Source organism: Pleurodeles waltl, chromosome 7 (assembly GCF_031143425.1).
Source record: "Pleurodeles waltl isolate 20211129_DDA chromosome 7, aPleWal1.hap1.20221129, whole genome shotgun sequence".
Classification (NCBI taxonomy): Eukaryota; Metazoa; Chordata; class Amphibia; order Caudata; family Salamandridae; genus Pleurodeles; species Pleurodeles waltl.
In genome coordinates this window covers 1,253,664,435-1,253,687,363 of record NC_090446.1, presented here as the reverse complement: position 1 = coordinate 1,253,687,363, position 22,929 = coordinate 1,253,664,435, and the positions used below count along the sequence as shown (strand labels likewise).

Sequence of the window (22,929 nt, the reverse complement as noted above, 5' to 3'; positions counted from 1 at the left end):
GAAGATGTCTTCCCAGGGGAACCTGAAGGGCAGAATTAGATCTTAACACGCTGTGTTCTATTATATCCGAGGTAGGAATTAGTCTATTGACTCTAGTGACAATATGGTAGCATTATTTTTATGTTTTACTCTCCTTGTCACAATTTTAATCTTGTCATGCTGTATCGTCCTGGTTATTGCAGCCTATGCTTTGCTATCTAAGATGCAGTCGCTTCATTAAAATCTTATTGAAACGTATACTGCTTCCGTGTTGATTTGTATAGCACACTAAACACCTGGAAGGGTATCTTGCAAGGAAGTACCAGTAACATCCTTTTTATTTTGGGCAGCTCACACATAATAGCCATAGGAGGTTGAGAGGCTAGCCTGCATCACTTCTCAAAATCAAGAGTAAGTTCAACACTACCTGATCAAAAAACTGGTGGAAAAAAATCAAACACAAACATTCAGAAGTAAAACATGATTTGAGGTTTTACTGAAGTATTAAATTATAATAATTGTTTTTTGGTGATCGCGATTAGTCAGTATTTGTGCGCAGCACACAAGGGCCATTTTTGAGGCCCATCATTTTGGCAGGCAAACTAGTATTCAGACCCTGTGCCATGGGATAAGAATATTCAATCGATCTCATTCCCGGGTACCCCATTCCCCAGGGCCCAGCCACATCTCCTGGGTGCCCTTGGGGCACCCAGTCAGCAGCGTTGGTGACCATGATGGGGATCCTGAATGCCCCTGCAGTCCTAGCCAGCTCCCCACCTTCTGCGGGAGCCGGCATTGCACTCACACACAGGGAGCTGCTAAACATGAAGCTCCATGTGTGTGAAAGCAATCCTTTTGTCTGTTTCTCTGCCTGCATCTCTGTGGGCAGGGAAACATGAAAACTCCACTCCCAGCAATTGAGAGCTGATGACAGCTATTACTTCCTGGGAGCAGAGTTCGCATTTCCTCTGACTTTGCGGCAGCTATCAAAGCTCCCGCTCAGTCAAATCAAACAGCTATGTCCCGGGGTGGGAACCCAGAGGCATAGCAGGTGATGGCCCTGAGGGGTGGTGGTCCTCTCTGCCATTAATGGCTCCAGGGAGGGGGGCCACACAACCCCCCTCTTTAATGTTAATTGCAGCCCTGGAGGTGGTCCTCAGAGATCCACACAGCACACCCTATTCATTTAATTTATAGCCCAGGGGAGAGGGTGGACCTGGGGGCCTAAAAATGCCCATGGAGGGGGGCCACATGTGTCCTCCTCCTTTAATTTAGTAATGAGGAATGCCCTGTGACATTGCCCACTTGGGGACTTAATTAAAAAGAAGCGTGGAATACCATGATTTTTTCATTTTTGCAGCGAGTTTGCAAATTTCATGCATTTGCAGCAAAACCTTTTTTTTTTTTTTTAATGTTTTTTTCCCTTCTATTGTCCTTCTGGGACCCCAAGAACAAGGCCTGGGGGTCAAGGTATTCCTACCCTGTCCCCCTTTCTTTTTTTCATGGTTTCAACACTTCCTGGATTAAGTGTTGGCAGCCAATTAGAACTCTGGATTTACCTGCACAAGCTTGTTATTCCTCACAAAGCCATCGGGAATGATCCGCAGTCCTATATATACAAATTTGGATTTCCTTAAATTTTTCAACAATTTCTGAACGGATTTACACCAAATAACAAAAAGCAAAATCTGGAGAACAAATCTGGCTTTCTGCCACATTTGGTATAGTTCTGTCCAGCAGTTCGGCCTGTAGATGTGTTCAAAACTCCTATGGGAATTAACAGGGGAAACATTTTTTTTTTACCCCTCCACCCCTTTTTCTCTGCCTCAGATCACCTCAAAACTTTCCATGTGCAACAAAAATTACTGCCACACTTTTTGGGGAAATTTCATGAAGATCTGCCTAGCTGCAACAAAGATATAGGCAAGTCAAAAAAGGCTTTTCCTACGGAAACATGGTCCTAACTATAACTACTTACTGGGCAGTATTTATTGCTTTTCATAACGAAAGTGTTGCTATGAAGAAAGGTCACCTGTTCCTTAGTTTTAATGACCTATGTTCTACCATCCATTTTGTTGACATGAAACTGTAAGTCTTAGCACTCACTATAAATAATGCACCTATGAGGCACTTGTGTTATTGTGAGTATTTAGCTCAGGTGAGGCATAGGTAGGATAGAGACATGGCCAAGCCATTTTCCTGCATCCTTGCTGTTAGACCAAGATGCATCCTGGTCCTGAAGTAATTTAATTTATTCCTGAATAATCTTCCAAAGGTCTTTTCCGGAGTTTCTGCTACTGTTCCCTAAGGATACGCACCAGCCCAAATACACGAAGACTCCTCATTCTCTCTTTCAGGTCTTTGATGATCCCCGGCAAACACCTCAAAAATTAAGTTAATTGTAATACGACCTATTTTAGTCTAGGTAAGGACTGAAGTTCAAGGATTCTCTACTCTACTCAGTACCATTACTTGCCAAACAGGTTTATCTCAAGGAGCTGTTTGTTTGTGCTGCCAAAAGTAGGAAGATGTAAAGTTTCAGGTGCTACACTTCGCTTTACAGAAAGGATTGGAGTCCTATTCTAAACTAGTTCGCAGAACCATATACAAGACAACGGGAGCTATTGAATTGGAAAGCTATTCCAGAGAAGAAATGTGCCAGAGTGGCTAGGGTTACTGACTTTGGAACTTGGAAACACAGGTTCGAATCCTGACCTGGGTGGTTGGCTCAACATCATGTGATTCAGAGGAAATCATTTAATCTCCTAAAAATGTGAAATGTGTTTGTGTTATTCTCCCTTGTAGAGCATCTGCCAACCCTCATTTAATGAACAACTTTGTTTCTTCCTATTTAGGTTTACTTTAGATGAAAACCTATATATACACTGTTAAAAATGAGAAAAAAAAATCTGCATAGCTGTTTGTATGAGGAACCATACACCCCTGTGCGCCCTTTGAAGATTGAGTGGAGCATTAATCAGTGCCTTAAATGGAAAAAGAGAAGTGCCAATACTCACCAAATTGATTAGGGTGTGGCTGGAAGGGGCGTGTCTGGGGGTGTGTCTTCCAGGCAGGCATTTACAATATCCACATGTTCTTCTTCAATATAAAGTGCCTTAGTGCCCTTCGGCCACCTTCTGCTCATAGATGCAGGACGTAATTGGTAGTTGTTTTTTAGTTTTATATAATATCAACTTGGCCGGAGGGCATTAAAGTGTTTTACATGAGAAGGAGAAGTTCTAATGGAAGGCATACATTTTTTTTTTTTTTTTTTTTTTAATAGCACAGGGAGATTAAGTGATTAGTCCAGTGTCGGCTCAACCTCCAGTGTTTCTTGACTAATCACTAACTCTTTCCCAGCACGAGCCCTCAAGCCATATCTCCTTCGTCCTGTTGTACTGTCAGAGTGTAAGGCTGCAACATCAACCTTGCTTTGGAATGCACTCCCCATTGTCAGAGCTCCTCACAAACACGCTTCATCTGAACGCGTCGTATTCAGCAATATCTGCGCTGAACATATCCAGAGCCTGACCTCAGCGTGCCACTAGGAGTACTGGTACTCTCTTCACACAAGGAGAAGTCCCGGTACTCAAGAAGAGCACTGAGAAGTGACGGGACTTAATACCCATGATTACCAGCCCAGTTAAAGCGCTGGTATTAATCCAATGCATGTTCTGATGGTCTTAAAATCGTTACTGTTCTGGATTCTTCTATGGAGTATCTTTCTGCCACTGCACAGTGTCAGTGCTTTCGTGGAGTTAAGGCTTTGATTTTAGCTTGCACGTGACACGTTTTCCTACATCATGAAAATGTGCTGGAAACTAAACGCAAACTACGTAAGAAAATCCAATTTTGCCCAACGCTTTCGAGGTAAAGGTCATCGGAAACGGGTTGACAGGGTCCCTAAAGTCCCTGTACGAGCTTAGTCCGCAGGCCAGCTCAGCTCATCTGCCTAATGGCCGTGTTCCTGAACGTCTGAACTGCACCATGTAACAATGTTGCTACCGTGATTCCAAAGGATCCACATTCATCTCAGGGTGGGACCTCTCTGTTATGAATGTGAACACAGTTTAGCATCTTAAGTTTTCTAAAATATATTTTACTCATGCTGAAAAGGTGTATCAAGGAAATTAAATGATTTAGGGTTTATTTTATGATGCTACAAACAATATATTTATTAGTGATACTGCAGTCCTGAATAACCTGCACCACAATCACTTCCTGAGAGTAAGCCTGACAGTGTGGCCCATTTAATATAAGCATTGGCAAGGCCAATAGGTCTTGCCTATGTGGGAGCTATTAGATTTGTCAATGTTTTTAACACGTTGCACAGTAGTGCAAGCTGCTGTGCAACATGACAAAGTCAAGAAAAAGGGTGGTGAGCATTGAATGCGTTATAACACTTTTAAAAAAAACTAACCATGCTGCCCAGCTGCCTGAGTTGCTGTCTAATGTGTTAAAAATGGGGTGGGGGAAGTGACATGAGGGGGGCATACGGAGAGAGAAGCAATAATGGACATCAGGAAGAGGAGGATATAGTGAAAACAAAATGAGGGAGGTGAGGAGGAATAGGGAGGTAGTACCAGAAGGGGGGAGGGGGCAGTAGGAGGGATGGAGAAGAAATAGTACCTCGATGTCGTGAGCAGTGGACAAGCACTGACTAAGTTGAATCCGAGCTTGGTCTGTACTCCGCAGAGAGGAGCGAAAGTGATGCTTGGCCTGCTTTGACCAATTAAGAGTGTGCTAAGATGAGTAACACTGCAGCCAACGAATGGTAAGCCATGGGCAGGATTCATAGCCCGTTATTGTAAAAAATATTGTCTCGCAAGCAAGAGCTCATGCAGCATATGTGCAGTTGCAGGTTCAAGCTAAAAAGGGCATCAAAGGTGCTTTTTTGTGAACCCTTTGGTTTACAGTCATGAAGGTTCTCCCTGTCCTGGAAGTCAGAGTAAAGCCACCAAAACACCAAAATGTCAATCCTTTGCTCCCAACCTTTTGGGAGTCCGTCACTCCCCCCTTAGTCTCTTAGCATGATTTTTTCGGAGGCCCCCGAACTCCCAAAGCAATTGGATACTGGCTGCTATCTTCCATCTTGACCAATGCACCCTGCACAAAAGGGGTCAAGCCCCATCTGGCTGATGTAAATTGTTACACTTATTTAATCTTAAAAGAAAACTGGTCTGGGAGAAACTATGATGAAATGGTATTCGTTGAGGTTTGGTGTCCTCTCTTACGCTTTTGACTTTATCTTTATGTATTTTTGTAAACTCCTACAACTCATTTCAAACACCAAAACCTCTAACTCACTGAAAGTGATTCCTCTGCCACCTAACAATACCTAATGTTGTCTAGTGCATCTATTAAACCCGCCATCCATCTGAATGAACTCACACAGCTGCTCACCGCTAATGATCACACCTAACTGAAGAGGATGCACGGAATGGTCTCCTTCAGATCACAAAACTAATCCCTAATAACAAATGGCACTGGATTAACCGGTGAACTTGAGCTCTGGCGCAGCGTGCTGTCTGGCATAAAGTGCTTCAATGCCTCTTCAGTGGTAGTAACCGCTTTATAAATGCAATCACAATACAATATATTTTGGGGGGCTCGAGCTCTCATTCGGATCATTGGTGCGGTTTAGATATCCCCTTGCTCAGGTCCTTGAGTTTTTTGCAAGCCATTCCCAATGCACGCATATGTTGCCCTTATGACATGTTAGTTTAATTTAGACTACCGTGCAAAAACTGCAGAACTGGAGCACGAGCCTTAATGCGAGCACAGTTAGTTAATTAAAAATAGTAATAGAGCGAATCTAACTTGTTTTAAATGACTTCTGAATTTAATGTGTGCTTCTTTTAGAGAATGAAACCCTAAGTTATGTAATCTTTGCACGGACATCTGAATAAATGTTCCTACTTCAAAGACTTGAAGAATTCACTTCAGTCTAAAAAACAAAAGCAATAACATGAATTCATGTTTTACAGCAGGAAGGTTGAGGTAATGCTTCAATCTTTTACAAATGGCATGTTAACACTGTTTTCCTTTCCGAAGAACAGGCGACATGCATTACTTTTTCGAAGTTTTCATATTTGCTTTTTTAGGCTCTGGAAAACGGTAACTTTCCATTGCCAGCTGTTTCTGTTTACACCATCCAGCTGCGAGGGAGCTTCGTTTCAAACCCTGACTGGGCCACACTGGCGGCGTTTCAATACAGTGCTTCCTGTTGGAAACAAGCGCTGGAGCATCGTTCGTACACAGACGAGGTGGGGAGATTAACTGAGGTGAAAATACAGCGCTACCTCCCACGCAAAACGGCCGCTTCACACAATGTGCCTAATACACCAATGGCTCGTTTATATTTTTCACCAATAAAATAGTTGCCATGTGCAGAACAAAACATTTTTTTTGCAATGCGCCAGAAAAACCACGAGGCCGCAGCTTGGCTTGCCGATGCAAACATGATCCACGTATGGGCCTGAGCACGTGCTGACTTGCATAGCAAGAGGTGGGAAAGCGGTTGTCTTTTAAACAATTTGACGTGGGAAGAAGTGACTGTAGAGGTGCGGGATTCCATTCGCCTGCCCAGGCGCTTAAATTTAGAAAGGACATAGGAGGTGGGATATGATCAAATGTTAACAAACTCCTTTCTTGGCTGCATTTATCCTTTCCCAGCAGTGATTCGGTCATCACCTCCTCACGGGCGAGAAAACATCGTGAATTTACTCTGGAGAAAGAGCACGCGTCAAGGAAGGACAGCATTCAGGGATAGTTTGGTGTTTTAAGGGTTCAGGGCTGGGAAGCATTAAGGGGTACTATTAACATACAGCTAGTTGAATTAAAGAATGCATGTAATAAAGATGACAAAATTCAACATTTCACTGGACAGTCTTAAAAGAAGCATCAGCTGCGGCGTCGCAAATGTCAAGGGGGAGTCGAGAGGGACAACAGAGGACGACGGGAGAAACGTTTTTCTTGCACCACCTGTCTCCCCCACCTCCAGCCACCTCCCTGCTCTTGTGGTGTCCCCGCTGGGACACCAGTTCAGGCTCCCCAGCAATACTGGTGCTGCTTACTTGCTAAACATAGCATGTAAGCAGCATCGGGATTGGTCCGAGCGGCTCAGAGATCCGCTCAGACACAAGCCTGGGGTCTGAGCTGTTTCTCCAGCCTGGCTGTGTATTTTCTACAAAGAGACAAACACTTCCCTGTGGCGCAACCTCATCCACTTCACTGATGAGGAATACCAGGCTGTGCTCATTTCATTCCCATCCGAAAGGTACTTGGTTTTGGCTTTAACATTAGCAGCAATATATGCATTTTTCCATGGCAGTAATCTACATAGAAAATGCTTATGAAGACCCCTACCTTCTCACTTTACGAGTGCTCACTGCAGGGGTATCCCACTTGCAATCCTTCCTTTCCCACCAAGATGTTACATTTGCAACAATTCAAGTTGTAAGTGATATTTATGACATAGCTACTGTACTGACATTTTTCGTGAAGTGGGTAATTTACAATTCATACCTTTTTTGCGCATGTACAATAGATTTGTCATCAATAACAATGAAGTGCCATTCATTGAGCCACACTTAAACACTGTGCTTCTTGCAAAAATATCAGGCTGGTTTGAACTCCTAAGTGAAAACTGATAAAAATGATATCCTAAAGCCGACATATTTTAGTTACCAAGTAGAAATCTAATACCAATTGATGCTAGTAGAAATACAAGTACAAGTGTATAAAGAGACCTTTACAATTGAAAAAAGAAGTTTAATGATAAACATAATTGATGTGCATATAATGACTACATTTTAAAAATGTAGCATAGTTTCCACTTCTCAGATTACAAATATATTTCTCAGTAGTGCATGGTCCTTTGAGTGTGCATACACCAATAACTATGGTGCTTGCATTAAAAACCATTAAAAGTTAATGTGATGTGGACATGGACTTTAGACCTTCGTTGAGTTTCCTCCGGGTGCTTTTATCCACATCTGTTTGTGCACGATTACTTTTGTCTTTCTTATCTCGGAAACTTCTAATCAGTAACCATGTCTTCTGCACAACGAACTGATAAGAAATGTAGTTGGGTGTCCCAGGAGGCGACCTTCCTTTGTTTTGTGCAATTCTTAAACTCCCTTGAAAAAAAAGTTAAAGAAACCCCGTTTTAAAGTATCATGTCACGTGAATAAAATGTTGTCTTGTGCCAATTGTAAATGAGTGCTTCAAAGAGCTGATTTATAAAAAATAACGATCCATCCCTGATCTATTGTAGTTAGATCTGTGATGAGTCAGATAGAAAAAGCTTTCCAAGCCAGTGTCTGTCTGTTTATGGATGCCATTAAAAACAAAGGACACATGCTGTGGTTTATGTAAATTATACAAGTAAAAAGTTCAGAGCTTATATCCTCAGGACAGAGTATGGAAACTGAATCATCTCCTTCCGTCTGTCTGTGCAGAAGTTGCTGGGCACCGACAAATATCGGAGCAGGGTTCAAATGTCGCACGTGCATTAGGACATACCAGAAGCGTGATCGACTTCACAGGACAGGACAATAATTCCTTGAACCTAGGTGAGCCACATCTCTCGTCCTAAAATACCTGGAGTGCAAACCTTTGGTCACTTTGCCACTCCACCCACAGAGGCATAAGCACCATATAAGCGCCTCAGAAAGGCACAAAGCAAGCAGGGCTAAATCTGTGAAGACGTTTTCAGGTGGTGGGTTACAACGCTCATTTTTGGAGACTACAAGTGAAAGAAAGAGGAGGAGAAAGATGGGAAAACAATGGCAAAAGGAGAGTCGAGATGAAAAAGAACCTGGGATAGAGAGGCAGGGAGTGTCTGATGGATTAAAGAGACATGAGGTGGAATCAAGACTACGCAGCCTTGGTATTCAGCACCACGACCTTCAGTTCCAGTAGGTTACTGAACAAAACTTTGGGCTCAGCACTTATTCTGTAATAAATTAAGCCCTGTTCTCAGGAAACTCATTTGGTTACAAAAAGGGATATCGTCTAGTTGTGGCTATTAGTTGTGATTGCTACATTGTATTTCACCTTGCAAACAACATGGACTGATTTGCAACCTATAATTTAACTGATCTGACCAGTTTTTTAAAACATAAGTCAATTATTAACTTTTGATAAGTTTCAGAATTTCCTGAAAAGCCTCCCCTTCCCGTAATTTCATTGTACCAACATCTTTCTAGACTTCTTGTGTTTACCAGAGTAGGCCTAGGCTTCTTGTGCTGACCAGAACAAAAGCAACAACAAGATGTACTATTTAAGCGAATCTCCTTGGTCACTTAAATGCTTCTTGAACCCAATCAGAAAATGAATAAACTACTGTCAACATCAATCTTTGTCTCCAAATTTTCACAAATAGCTACAAGTAAGCAAAATATGATGGATCTGCTGCTGAAAGGCAACGTATTATTGGAGCCAAGTACTGTGACTTTTATGCCACTTCCTAGCCCGGCCATAGTCCATCATGCATCATGATTGGCCAACCTAACCACTAACTGATCTGGAAACCCTACCAATATTTCTTACCTTAATTTTTGACAGGCATAAGAGGAAAGAGAGAGTAACTTCAGTTTGCAGTAAAGGAGGCAGGTTCCACCATCACTGTCATGACTTTAAACCCCACCTACGCTCACGGCCCATTAGGATAAAGGACTGAGTGAATCAGTATTTCCATTGTTAAAAAGGACTGAGTGAGTCAGTATTTCCATTGTTAAAAAAGGGCTCTTAAGCCTTCCTAACATTTGCAATCTTGATTATGTCTATGAGGATATTATAGGCAGGACATTTTGTAAAGCACCACATGACTCTGTATGGTTAAGTTAGAGTACTGGGATTCTTGCCAAAGGGTCCATGTGCACAAGCTGAGTGGGCCTTTAAAGACTGTTCGACAAATAGGATGTCTCTCTGACGTCTTTTAATTCATCATCTCTTTCCTGAGTGAATGTCACTTATTAATTCTAGCATCTACTGGCACCAATTCATCGAACATGTGTGACAATTGTCATTTTCCCAAAATGTCAAGGTTAAGAGTAAATACAGCAACTGCCACAATGTATAACAGCCACAAAAAGAAATATGTGACATGCCAACCATGTAATTTTTCCAGACAACCACTTATAAATCAATTTACTTTCTGTTGTGGGTCCCAAATGGTAGAAACAAAATTAGGGCATTATGAATTTCGAAACAAAGAAGTTGTTATACATTAGTATGAATATCATAATACAACCAGAACTCCTATCCCCCAGGGCAGTGCAAAAAGATGTGCCAGCTGTCGCTATTGCCACCACACAACATAAGGACTTATATTTAAAAAAATATCCAAGTGCTCCTCAGAATACCTGTAAACCTTAGTAATTATTTTATATAAAACCAGAGTTAATTTTCCATCTTTCCAAGTTTGACTCATTCAAGGCTGTATAGCATGGCAAACTCCAAAGGACACACCTTTAACCTTTTCATCTCAACATCATCAAGAATTCAATGGAAACACCCATTCTTCTGGACTGGATCAACCATTTTACCTTCCCCATCCCCCTGCTGAGTGTCCTACCAACAAACCAAGGCCAACACAAAAAGGGAAGATCAAACCTTCAAATCCTTTAAAGACCTTTCCATAGAACACTTAATGGTTAAATTCATCGCTCACCCTATTAATTCCATACTGGACTACAAAACACTTATAAACAATGTCAACACTTTTTTTGGATAACTATGTACACATCCACAATTCAATTAAAACATGTTAGGGTAAGACAAAAGCTTTGGCATCCTGGTGCTCTAAATACCTTGCTGTTAACAAACAGCCCAGAAAAAAACAGGAAAGAAAATTAAAGGAAAACAGAACTCCCAATTACCAAAGGATAATGTAGGCCCTCTGGGCAATATGCAGACAGCTCAATACATCAGTCAGAGCAAAATACTATGATACTGTAAGAAAGTGGATTTTTATTTGTGGTGGAGGACTTCCCACCTCAAGGAATAACAACACGCCTGGTACCAAAGCAGTAGTTAAGTCTAAACAGCAAACAATATAAATCCCAAACCAAGTTAGAGAAACAAAGTAACTGTTAATAAATACAATGGTACCACTATCATAAACATTCAGTAATGAGAACTAGTGACATAACTTTTTTTATTTTTACTAATTAGAAATAGTGCCAAAAAGCACAAGGTGCCAATGATGGTCTATGGACACCGTAGATCAGGGACTAGGTGCAATTTGAGACTGACTGTGATGAAGCCCTGGTTAGATACACCAAGTGAGTTAGTTCTGGTGAAAAGTCAAAAACTTTCAACAAGTCCCACTTCAGATAGGGACTTTTGTCACTTTAAAAAAAAAAAGAAAAGCATAAAGCTTCCTTCTAAGTCCCAACCCAGAAAGGAAAAACAACCCTAAGTGGGTTGTTGCTGAAACTGTAACTGGTGCCATGGTACTGAAGGCTAGGTACTGTAATAAACAAAAAACGATAGGTGGGATGCATGAATTACTCTCAACCATTACTTGGGCCGCATTCTAGCCTATAATTATTTTGCCCACAATGCCTCCTAGGATACTCGACCCAGGTTGGTCCCCACTGGAGCTCTGGTACTTTGGAGATTTCCCACTGAAAATAATTTAAGTTCCAATGTACAATGAGACATGGTCAGTTTTTCGGAAGTGCTGCAAGCCTTGGGCTGGTTAAGAGTCAGAGCACTTCCAAAAATCTGACTGCAAAGCCAGATATTCAGGCTAACACTGTGGATGCTTCTTCCCTTGGGTCCCACAGAAGATGTGAAGAAAAGTTTTCAACATTTTCCAAACTTATTTCTGGTGCCAAAGCATCACAACTGTAAACGTTTATGGATCCCAGAACTTCAGGGGAGGCACTTCAAGACCTCTAAGAGAGACAGCCAGAGGCAAACAGCAGAGTCCAGTCTAGGCCCAGTTTCCACTGGTCAGTTCAGCACTTTAGGAAAAAGGCCTCTTGCAGGTTGTTGTGTCCCTGTAGGCACAAGGGAGGAACCTTGGAATCCACTTCTTTGTCTTGGGTACAGGGAGGAGCTTGCCCAGTGTTCTTTGGCCACAGGCAGAAGCTCCTGTCCTCTGCTGATTTTCCGCAGGTCCAAAAAATGTTTTAATGGTGGTGCCTGGGAATGGCACATTTATGTCTAACACCAGCTAGTGGGTGGGGAGGACCAAGCACTGCCTATCCAATGGAGTAAAAGTTTCCAGAAGCAGCCCTACTGACTTTTTCAACAGTTTCAGTTTGCTCCCTGTATCCAATCTCATAGTGCCCCTCACTCTAACAATCCAAATTAGGGAAAGTTTTCTCCCCTAGTGCAGAGCTTGTATGCCCACCCATAGTTTTGGCCAGGGTAATGAGCAGTCCTACCACTGTGGTCACTCAAAATCAGTTCTTGTGATAGCTTTCCTCACACAATGTGTTGTACCAACCTGACTATGGGGACAAAGACCGCTTGTGACAGGACAAGCTTTGTGAAGTTAATGACGTTTATTGGTTCACCTTAACTCATCTTCCTGCAAGGGAAAGAAAACACCTCCCGACACACAAGCCATTGCTTTGCTCTAGGGATAGTATTCACACCTCATTCAGGCCAAGCACAGGATGAATAGTGGCTGGAGGGCTAATGCAAATTAGAATCCAGCAGCTTCAAGCAGAGTAAAGGTAGCTTTCTACAGTTATTTTCAATATAGTTGATATAAATCATACTTCACCATTAGATTGGATTTTTAATAAGAATGAAAATAAGTCTTTGAATAGGTCTGTCGCTGGTACAGGTAAAAAGTTACTGATTAATGTATATCATCTATACTTTGCATTTTCCTTAGAGCCCATTACCACCATACTAGTGACATTGTTGTTTCAAGCTTATTCACTGGGGATACATGCTATCTCTAATGCCATACATGTTTCACTCTTAAATAATATACTTCTTCTTGTCCTGTGGCCGTCAAGGTGCACTTAGGGGGTACCTATTTACTATTCATAATCATGTTTTACTACCTGTCAAACAGTGGTTTTTGATAGGCCTGTGCAGAAGGGTTCAGGGATCTACTTTGTAATCAGGGTTAAACCAATTTGGACATGTTTAAAAGGGATTGCAGGCACTTTAACGCTGCTAGACAGGAGTAAAGTGCACAGAGTTCTAATAACAGCAGAAACAGAGGGCTACAATTGAGGGCATCCTGCTAAAGGTGGCCATTTCCTACAAACAACTTAAACTAATCCACCAATATGAAGGAGAACATTTTTCAAGATAGGCACTGCTATGGCCACCAATTTCTCCTCACTCCATAGATAAGTGCAATGCCATCAACCTCTTCTTCACTAAAAAAGAACTGGAAGATTTGACAACACAAAATCCAGTTAATCTCTTATGTCAACCGCTTCATCATAGAATTTCACAATGGCCATTCATCAAAGCTTGATCTCTTACAGATCTCACTGAAGTACTCAACTCCTCAAAGCCATTTTTCATAAAGATGTCTTTTCTTCTTCCTTCTTTAAAAATCTCTCTGTTGAAACTTTCTCACCCCTACTCATCATTGTCAATGCCTCCCTCACTCAAAGCCTCTTCTCGGACACTCTCAAGACAGGCCAGATCTTCCTATGCTCAAAGAAGCCTACACTAGACTCAGATGACCTCACCAAATACTGGTAAATCACTCACCTATCATCCATCAACAAGATAATTGAAAAAGCATTCCGGTTCAACTCCAAGACATATTAATGCTAATCATGTCCTCCATCACTACCAAGCTAGCTTCAGATCATGCTGAAGCATGGACATGTCTACATTATAGAGTGTAGACAATGCCCTCTGCCGCCTGACAATAGCTGAAGGTGACCACTGGCTCCAGATAATGCTGGACGTTTCAGCTGCTTTTGACATAGTTGATCATCCCATCTGAAGTCTTGAAAGGGATTTGCCAGCAATGCCCTTTGCTGGTTCTCCTTCTAGCTTTCTAACCAACACCATCTTGTACACTTGAGCATATCACAGGTGAAAGGGATCTTTTCCAACTTAGGAGTCCCCCAGGATTGTCTCCTGTCATCTTCAGTCTCTACATGATGCCAATTCGTGATGTGCTAATAGATAACAGCGTCAAGGTTGGCCAATATGCCAATGATACACAACTCTACTTAAACTTCTCCTCTGCTCTAGACATCTAACCCCCACAAACACTGCCTGTTTATCATCCAGACTTTGATGTTCAGAGCCCACCTTAAGATCAATCCAACCAAGATGCAATTTCTGTTTTTTACAAAGATCAAGAAACAGTACAAACCTGGCTCAAAACATGAACCTTGACAGCAGTGAACTCCAACGTTCACTAAAAAACAGGTCCCTATCCTCATCCTCAATTACAACATTGAAAAATAGATGCCCTGTTACCAGTTCTCTGTCTTCTAAAGAAAAAGAAACAATTTCTTCCAGAAAGTGACTTCAAAATTGCTGCTCCAGCAATCCTACTCCGCATATGGATGATAAGGCCCTCTACCATGCCATTCAAAGGTCTTCACAAGCACCCCCTAATGGCATCATTTGCATTGCAGAAAGTCTGATTCAGGGACTGAAGAAAATTGATCATATATATGTATTGCCAAGGTATTTGGATGTGGAGTTAACATAATAAAACGTTGCTTTTCCATTAAAACCTATCTTCATGATATTTTTGTGATCATCACCATCCTGATGCAACTCCATTGGCTCTCCACCCTGGCCTGCACTCTTCAAAACTAGCTGCATCATTTATAAAGCCATCACAACCAACTTTCCCCACCTATCATGCAGATGACCTCATTATCTCTAGTGGTTCTTCTCACTTATATTCAGGGCATCATTAGAATTCAGGCAGCAGCCATTTGGTACCATTCATGCACCCAGTATCTGAAACAACATCCCCATGATTATCAAAACAGCCCTAACGCTACTCCAGTTTAGGAAAGAGTTGAGGACACATCTCCTTACAGAGCACTACACATTGCATTAATAGTCCACAAATCTGCTACCTCACCTTATACTTGTTATCGTTCTACTCATTTTTTAACCTTTTGGGTAGAGTTGTGCTACACATTATCAATAGGGGAGAGAGAGGTAAATAGCATTGGTTCAATTAACCTCCAATGACAGTCCAATAATCAAAAACGTGAACGTGTGATGTGCTACATCCTACCAACTTACAAAAATACATACAAGTTGTTCAACTAGAAGGAACTTGATCACATTTCTCAGAACCTTCTATTCTGTATTCCCCATCTTGAAGGTCAGGATGTCCATTTAAGGCCTACAGTGAGCTGGCCCACGTTTTTATAAACTGCCCATCTCGTATGCCAAGGACTAGAAAGAGCAGCATCTCCTTTTCCATGTGGCTGTGTATCACCTGAAGGAGGAGAAAGTGCATACAGGTTTTCTGAGAAAAGTGTTCTACTCATTCCTTTCTTCTTAGCTCAGACCGACCATTTTTCAGAACATTCTGGACTGGTTAGGCCATTCTAGATGAAACATGTTCAGCTCCGATTAGAATGAACTTCTTTTTGCATTTTTGCAGCTTCCTTCTGTCAAAGAAGGCTTAGGTGATCAATGCCCTGTCAATATCAAGGTTCATCAAAAGGTCTTAGAGGTCAAGGCAGACGTAGAATTGGTGTTTTTCTGGCGACCTCTCCTTTGTTCCCTCTGCTGTGTCCGTCGACTTGGACTGAATGCTCCCATCCTCTTCTCGCTGCAGTTTTCTACTCTCCCAGAGTTGTCTCTGCTACAACCCTGTCTGAAAAGGTTTTGTATTTTGAAGGTTGAATTCACAAGCTTTAGGCTGTTCCTGTGAGGTGCCACTCTACACTAAACACTCCCGATGCCTGTCTACTATCAGTATTTATCACTACCATTGGATTATTTTATTCTGATCCTGACTGTGTGTTAGATTTTTTGGAAGACATCTTGTTGGACCTCGTTTTCTCTAGCCGGTGGAGGGACTGGACTGACATTTGTAACTTCAACTGCTCTGCTGGATATTTGGACAAAATATAGAGTATATGGTATTATGTGGACAAAATATCACATCAATAATGTGGAGGACATAAATATTGTGAAGACCAGTTGTGAAGTTAAGTTTATTTAACTCCACATCTACGTACCTTGACAATCTATATGTCTTCAAGTTACACAGATGTGGAGTTAAAAATAATAAATCTCTAACTACCTAATGGCACTTATTTGCTGCATATTTTGGCCCTCAATATTATTTTACAATGAATTCTGTCCACGCTATATTTCTGTCATTGATCTTCTAACAGACATCTGCTCTGCTGCCCAACTAGTTAAGTTGAAGGCATCTGCCTAATTTCTGCAACAAGCAGCATTTGGTTTATTCTCCTTTCCTCTCGTGGGATTTACATCTGGTGGTCCCTTTGAACTCTTGGGTGATGTGGATCTTAAAGTTCTTGGTGCAAAATTCTTTTTGGGGGATGATAACGCTAGAAAAGCTAGAACTGGATGTGCTCAGAACCTTTCCTACACATTTTTCCAAACAAACTCATCCTGCAGTCAGTACCTGGTTTCCTATTCAAGGTCTTTTGTGGGTTTCATTATATGCAGGATTTTATACTTCCTGTTTTATCCCAAAATACTTCATTCCCTGGATGTCCACAAGGCATTGTCCAGCTACCTGTCCAGAACTGTTTCCCTCCAGTAGGTTGACATGTGTTTTTTTCTTTTTTTCTTTTTTTAAGGGAAAAAGCTTTCCACTTCCATACCAAGAGGTTAGTTCCGCAAGTCAACCTCTGGGTCACCACTTCCCAGATCAATCAAGGTCATCCCAGTATGGGCATATTAGGACCTTCTAGGCTGGGCATATCAGGTGTTTTTTCCTTGGAGGATATCAGCAAAGCGGCTACTTTGATATCTCTGCACACTTTCATGTCTTATTATATCGGTTGAAGTCGCTTGTGATATCTCAAGGGAGCATTATGGTCTTGGTAGCCTTTGAGGGTGTTTTCTGGTTTATTTAGGTCCCTTGAAATTCATCATAGTTTTTCCTTCCGTGCATTTTTTTATTTTCTAGTTGTCACTGGTTTCCCTGTTTGGCTATTTTTCATTAGTTAGGTTTGTAACATGGAAGACTAGGACTTGGAATAGTGACGATGACTGGTAAGGCAACCGGGCACTTACAAATATCCATAAAATGCTGATGGTGATGGACGTGCTAATTTGTTGTACTGCATTCCAAGTATATAATTGCTGTAAACACTGATAGGTTTCGGATCGTGTATGATTAAAGCTTGAATTAGTTTGGCTTAGGTAGGGCAAGTCAGTAACGCAGCAATTTGTTATTTTAGTCATTGCAGCAACCCTGCTCCTGATCAGCACCTGCCTCAAAATGTGAGAGCTGTCTGGAGCTACAGAAGGTATTTATGAAAAGGTACTGTTCTGCAGGCAAGAACTAGGCACAAATGGGCTTGGAGCAAAAGTTAGGAACATTCTTAGTTACTTCACAAAGCTGCTCGTGAAATACAAATGTAATTGTTTGCTAATTGCGTAGAGCATACACTTTAACCTGTGAATAGGTATATTTTATTCAGGATCAGCCTGCACTGCAAGAGTGCTAGGGGAGCTAGCAGCAACACCTGGGTATCGGGCACTGAAATAGCAGTGATTGTCAGACAGCTCCTTTTCCATAGGAGCAGCAGCTCGTTAATAGACACTGCACAAGACAGCCAATCATGTCAGCAGAGGGACAGGATTTGACGTGCACACTCCGTGGACAACGTCAAGGACACCCAGAGAACTAGTTTGAAAGCCATAAGACTTGGAGATATGCGGTAGACTCAGCACCATGGCCACGAGAGCAGTACTTGGACTTGGTTTTGAAAAAGCACACAGTGGAGCTACAGAGACCAGAACTTTGCAGGTAGGATTATGCGATTTCGCCCTTGTCTTGAATGCCCTTAAATGCCTACACTGGCCGGTGACTGAACAGAAAGTTGTGTTCAATGCCCATTTGTCTGGAACGCACATCTTTTACAGATTCAAAATCATTAGTTTCTCCTCCTACAAGCCATGTGGAGCCCTGGGTTTCAGAGACTCAGATTCTTCTTCAACTTCCTCGAATTATGAGACAGTGAGATTTAGATTCTAGGCCCCAAACTGTGGAGGGATCTCTCAGTTCGGATCCACCAGATAATAAGACACCTTCATCAAATCTCTACAGACATATTTATTTTGTCAATCCCTATACTCGCATAATTTTTCGAGCTTCACTTTGGTTTGCCCCATTAGTTGCTTTTGTCTTCTTGCCAAGAAGCCATAAATTAGCTGGTGTTGCACTTTATGAATGAATAAAATATTCAAAATGCAAATAAATAATAATTCCTGGTAACAAAGAACATTTTAATTCCATTGATCGATTTAAAAATGTTATGAGGAAATGGACATGCACCATTCAAAATTACAAATGAATTTGTTTTGAGATGGTTTGATACATGAAAGAGTGGTGCTCATAATATAAATGTATTTTATTTAATTAATTTTGAATTTTCAACAGCACTTAAGTTGCACTTCCGGATGTCGGACAAAACAGTTAAATAGACTAAACAATACGGTGGAACTCTGTGACTTGGGTAAATGACTGGATGGTACATCTGTGCTCAGAGCTGTGTCAAGAACTTGTCGAAGACAGCACACATTTAAAGTCAGAAGGCGCTCTGCATTTTCTGCCATCCAGCTTGTTCCTCAATACTATGCTCAGCACATGATTGAGCAACCATGCTGTCCAAGCCTTTATGATAGTTTTGCACTTGAGGTGACCTGGTGGGGTGTTCCTTGAGCTGCCTTGGGACCCAGGCTTAAAGGGTAGCACTGGGAATTTAGAAGCCAGCACAGAATGATCATGAACAATCTTGAGCTTCTTCATTTACCAAATGAATACCACGGCTTTCTGAAAAGTACATGTGTACAAGTCTTATAACCAGCCCTTTCAATGATAGTGGTCTGTGCACAAGATGGTAATCAAAGTACACAATCTAAAATGGCTGTGATGTCAGATCCTGTTTGAATCACTTATGAAGGTAAGAATCACAAGAGGATGATGCAATGAAATGTGCTTCTCCCTTATTTTTAGGTCTGGCATTAGACAGGACATTTTGATTTCATAAAAAAATTATGTACAGTATACTTATAAGGGTCCAATGGCAACTCTCTTCATCAACTGGTCTCTTACCGTCATGCATGCTTTTCTTCCACCCACTACAGCATACAGCAACGGACACTTGGTCAGGCCACTTCACCCACTGGCTAACTTTGCTTGAGTAATGGCAACCTGCTTTTCCACAACACAAAGTAGTTCTCTTCAGTCCCATGGACTACAATGTGTGTGTTGTTGAGCTCAAAACATATGTGCGTGTTAGAAATGGGGTCCCTAGTTGGCAGAGGTATACACCCTTGTCCAAGTATCCAAGTAAGGACCATAATCCTAGTCAGGGTAATTCAGACACAATCCAAATTATCCTGTGGCCACCCTCTGGTAGCTTGGCACTCAGCAGTCAGGCTTAACTTAGAAAGCAATGTGTAAAGTATTTGTGCAATAAATCATAGAGTAACACAGTGAAAACACCACAAAAATACACCACACAGGCGTAGAAAAAAAGATAATATTTATCTCAATAAAATAAGGTCAAAATGACACAGATCCAATAAGCACAAGTTGAATTATTACTTTTAAAAGGTTTAAAAGAGTCGTAATCCTTAAAAATAAACAGTTGCCTCTTTGTTACACACAGTACCTGGTATGCGTCAAAAATAATGACGCACGGAGACTGCAGAGGAGGAGATGCGTGGAAAAACAGGGTGTTGTGCTGAATTTTGCGGCGCAACACAGACAATGCACCGTTTGTTTCCACGCTGCAAGGGGTTTGCATAGTTTTTCGCCACATAGGGCCTGATTACAACTTTGGAGGATAGTGTTAATCCGTCCCAAATGTGACGGATATACCACCTCCTGTATTACGAGTCCATTATATCCTATGGAACTCGTAATACGGTGGGTAGGATATCCGTCACATTTGGGACGGATTAACACCGTCCTCCAAAGTTGTAATCAGGCCCATAGTCCTGGTTCCTTACTACGGTGCGGGGATATTTTGACACCCAGAGACGATGCAGGGAAAATCTTTGACGTGCTGGAAGAAGGCATGGGCGCTGAGTTGATCCAGTAGGCGATGCATAAAATTTTTCCATCGCAAGGCAGGTAATGCCTCAAAATCCCATTTGTGAAGTCGGCTGCGCTGTTCTGGTTGGTTGCGTGGCGATTCCTCGGTCACAAGGCAGGCTTTGCGTCGTTTTTGGCAGGCGGTACACCGATTGTCGACGCACATTGTGTTTCCTGAAGAGATGAAGTATTTTTGGCCCCGAGACTTCACAAAACAGGAGGCAAACTCAATCCAAGCCCTTATGGAGCACTTTTGGGGAAGACAGAGTCCTTCTCAGCAAAGTCAGAGGGCAGCAGTCCTTCTCAGCAAAGCAGTCCAGATGAGTCCTTTGGGCAGCCAGGCAGCTCCTCTGACAGGGTGCAGGTGTAGGTCCAGAAGTGTCTGAGTTGGTGGGGTCTTAGACCCAGTTTATATACCCAAAAATGCCTTTGAAGTGAGGGAGACTTCAAAGAGTGGTTTTTGAGTGCACAAGTTCCCCTTTCAATTCAGTCCTTTCTGCCAGGGTCCCAGTAGGGAGCTTGGCAGTCCATTGTGTGAGGGCAGGCCACTGGCCTTTGAAATGTAAGAGTCAAACCCTCCACCTTTCCAGTCCAGGAAGACCCATTCAATAGACCGATGAGTGCAGGTGTGAATGAGTGTCCTGTGTTTGTGGTTGTCTGGGTGAAATGCACAAGGGAGCTGTCAACCAGCCCAGCCTATACGTTGATTGGAGACAGGCTGTAAGGCGCAGATGGTTTTGAAAGCAGAGAAATGCTCACTTTCTAAAAGTGGCATTTCTAAAATAGTAATATAAAATCCAACTTCATCAATAAGCAGGATTTTCTATTACCATTTTGGCCATACTAAATATGACCTAATTACCTATTTCAGATCAGGATTTACCAATCAAAAAGTATGGGAGGGCAGCCCTAGTGCTAGTCTATGAAAGGAGCAGGCCTCACAGTAGTGGAAAACGAATTTAGGAGTTTCCCACTACCAGGACATGTAAAACACATATGTACATTTCCTGCCTTTTAACCTACATAGCACCCTGTCCTATGGGTTACCTCTGGCCTACCTTAGGGGTGACTTATCTGTAGAAAATGGGAGGTTAAGGCTGGCAACTACTCGTAAATGCCAAGTTGAAGTGGCAGTGAAACTGCACATAGAGGCCTGCAATGGCAGGCCTGAGACATGGTTAGGGGCTACGTTTGTGGATGGCACAATCAGTACTACAGGCTCACTAGTATCATTTAATTTACAGGTCCTGGGCACATGTAGTGCACTTTACTAGGGACTTGCAAGTAAATTAAATATGCCAATTGGGTATGAGCCAATGTTACCCTGTTTTTAGGGAGAGAACACATGCACTTTAGCACTGGTTAGCAGTGGCAAAGTGCCCGGAGTCCTACAGCCAGCAAAATGAGGTCAGAAAAAGAAGAGAAGCAAGGCAAAATGTTTTGGGGTGACCCTTCAGAGAGGCCATTTCCAACAGGGCGGTTAGCCACTTTTTGTGTTTGTTCTAGCTGAGGACTCAGCAACTTCCCCAATAAGTTTTGACAAAACCATGAAAAATGAAACTAAATATCCACAAGCAAAACATGTTGGCAGTCAGTGCCAGAGCTACTGGATTTGCCAATTCATGTGTTCATCATGATTTTCTCTCTCTTACTACCATCTTTGGCCAGCCACATGGCATCCAGATAGAACTACTACAACTAGGTATTAAAGCAGGTAACACGTCCCTGAGTTAAGAGAGAGTTAAGATCACAAACAATCAAGGAATGCATGATTACCAGCACAGCCGAAAACCCAATCATTGAAATATTGCTGTAAAATATACATTGAAATCTTCGCCAGCACAGGGAGGATTTATTGAATCAAGGACTTTGGATCAGGGAGAGGGAAACGTTTGGACTGGGCTGATCTCAATAATTGGCTGATAAATGTATTCATTTGTGTATGAGAAAAATAAAAATATATTGCTACTTGCATATCTAGATACTGAACTTATATGTTGATAAGTATACACCTTTACATATTACTAAACAAAATAAGCATTGGGAGGGTTAATTGGTCTGGTCTGTAACTGCTAGTGCCTCGTCTGTCACTGATGAGTTAGGGTCTCAGTAAGACATAATATGCACTCTGGCACTCATCCTTGCACTCTTATTTTCATTCATCTACCCGCTGACTCATTCTTGCATTCACCCATCAGCAACAAAACAGGCACAGGCAGGTAAACAAACTTACGAAGCACTTTAAAGATTAAAATAAAAAAATATATATATGCTACCAACTAAACTTGACAATTGTATACTCGCATTACAAAAATTAAAGGGAACACAGCGTTGGCAGCCATTGTAAAATACTATTGCAGATAAGGTGTTTTATAATAAAGTTCCAGTTTAGCTACTATGTTTTTAAGCAGGGTGTAGGCCATCTTGAATCAGGAAAAAGGAGGACATCTTGCACAATATCACTCCAAGATGGACACTAATTAAACATTGCACTGGATGATTAGCTTTGAATGCTAAAAGTTATGGTGTATCACTGTTGTACTGATTGAAGGACGACAACAGAATGCTTGTAAACATAGTGGCCATTTTGGAACTATAAACAAGGACACACTACGACCAATACCAATATACAGTATAAGTAGTGGTCCCACAGGATGCAGTACATTGTATATGAAATGAGTAGCAAGGGAACACCCAGTTGAAGCTGCAGGATG

General features: G+C 41.8%; 1 protein-coding gene across 1 annotated transcript in view; it reads right to left on the bottom strand.

The window, feature by feature from the left end:
• The window catches only part of GAS7 (growth arrest specific 7), a 1,110,982-nt gene that overhangs the window by 912,559 nt on the left and 175,494 nt on the right, over positions 1-22,929 (bottom strand). The window lies entirely within an intron of this gene.